This window comes from Mastigoproctus giganteus, chromosome 8, assembly GCF_048544385.1.
Source record: "Mastigoproctus giganteus isolate SK-2022 chromosome 8, ASM4854438v1, whole genome shotgun sequence".
NCBI lineage: Eukaryota > Metazoa > Arthropoda > Arachnida > Uropygi > Thelyphonidae > Mastigoproctus > Mastigoproctus giganteus.
Window position 1 is genome coordinate 67,320,491 of NC_143582.1, and position 2,359 is coordinate 67,322,849.

Genomic DNA, 2,359 nt, shown 5'->3' on the forward strand with positions numbered 1-2,359 from the left:
TCTTTAATTTCCTTAGTTGTTTTCTTAAATGTTGGCCCAAGCATTCAAGAAATTCTTTCTGAATCTTGGGACTTAAATAAGTAAGTCTTCCGGTCGGTACATCTACAACCTGTTTCATAATTGGGTCATATTCTGCTGTGGGGTATACCACTTTACATCCGACAAAAAATTTCCAACGTAGGTAGCACTTAAATTTTCTTGATTACCCCTTAAAGCTAATGAATTTCTTAACAATTTAAGGATTATTTTAATCACCCGTTCTAATACTTTTCTCCAAAAATTGCATTGTTCATGCAAATTTTCTTCCTTAATTCCATCAAATGTTGTATTGCTTTTCCATGTTTCTTTCGTCATGTATGCTTCTATGTGCTTACAGCTGTTTTCATGGTCCTTAATTTTAGTAGACAAATTTTTCCAATCATTGATGCCTTTCATCCAGTTACATCTAGTTCCAGACAACATATGGCATGGCTCGCAATATACGGAGTCCAGTTTTTTGGACTAGCACAACCACTGCCTGTTCATTTTTAATCCAGATTTACTGGTGGTTGATAATATTTTACAGAAAATGATCTATTTTTGTTATTTTTCGGAAATGGTCCTTTTGGCTTGCAAGCACCGTATTTTATAATAAATTACTTCATATCTGCTGTTAAATTCTCTGGATAGTTTGCAATGTCAGTGGGGTAATTCTCTATTTTAAGATTTTCGATATTGAGATTTTCAATTTCTTTCAACGTTGAAAAAACTTCACTTTCTTCTGCGTAAGGAGATGGTCTACTTGAGGAATCTTCTTCTTCAATTGTTTCTTGAATGTCATTCTCTTGCTTAACGATGGCTCTTTTCCCATTTCGTCGGTGTAACAAGAAAAAAAAAAAACAAAAAAAGTTGTAGATTGACTTGTCGTTGTTGTGAATTCTGTTTCTGAATGAGCGAAATACGAAGTAAATTTTGGGATTTTTTAACTTCTTTTTTTAGAACTTCGTCAACAGCACGTTTTATTTTGCGTTTTAAAGCACTGCTTTTATGCTTTTTCTCCATGGTTAATTCGAAAAATAATTATAAAATTGTTATACTGAACTAAATAACAAAATACTAACGAAAAACAAAATAACACTGAATATTAGCACAAATCTAAAATGACACTTATAGACTTTCAGCACGGCTAACTGCGGTTATGTTGTCACCCGTTACCTAGCAGAATACATCACTCCAAATCTCAATAACGTTACCTTTACCAAAACACTTTACCAGCACTAACGCTGATCTGTTACTGTTTTAAAAGTGGATGCGCTCTACCACGTGAGTTATAACGTTAAGAGTCATTTATGAGACGATTGGAGGTAAGTAAAGTACAAAGGAAACTGCAACCTTTAGATACTTTAAGATATAACTGGATTTGGATATAACTGAAACAAACAGCAGTATCATTAAATCGCTTTTCCATTTTTGGCACCTCGAACTTAGTGACTTCGCCTTAGTTTATATAAATAAAAACCGCACTGGTGGGATACGGAAATATCTCTATATAAACATAACACATTGAGCGAAAATTATGAATCTCCTACCCTCCTTTGGGAGAGGTAATGTGAAACCAATAACAATTTTTTTTTTTTTTTTTTTGGTAATTCATTCCAATACCTCAGAAGTTGAAATTTTCTCTATAAAACTAAGCCATTTATCTCTCTAAAAGGTCATTTTTATAATTGAAATTGTATTAGTTTTATATAAATTTATGTCAAATGAGCACAACACAAAAATCACTTTTAACTAAAGCATGCAAAAACAAAACATGCTGCTGACACGTTTACAAACGCTGCTGTTGGTTGAGAGGAAGGGCTACGTAGCCCGATCGGGACAAATCTAAGACCATCGTAACGTAAAATAAGTAGGCGCCGATTAAGTTATAGAATAAAATTTCAAAAAAACCTATTCCAATAATTAAAATGCACCACACTTTCATGATTATCATGTGTTCGATTATAAGAATCAATTTTGAATGCCTTTGTTATATTTTTCTAAAGCACATTTCTCGAGGTCAATAGCATAAAACAATAAAAACAATTTCCACTTTCGGGTTTATTGGGGTTTTCTGTTAGCGCAATCTATTATAAACGGGTAGTAAACTGTTCTTATTGCATTTCCGACAATACCGATAACTGGAGTTATGTGGATTTTTACCTAGTAGTAGTAGTAGTGGCATGTGATGCAAGAAAGCAAATGTATGAGCTTATGCAGCATCAGCCAAAAAAAAAAAAAAAATAAATAACACCATTCCCTCCAAATGCCTGTCCAGTTCCTCCTTAAATTTATTCAACCTATCAACTTCCACAACGACAGATGGAAGTTTGTTCCAGCA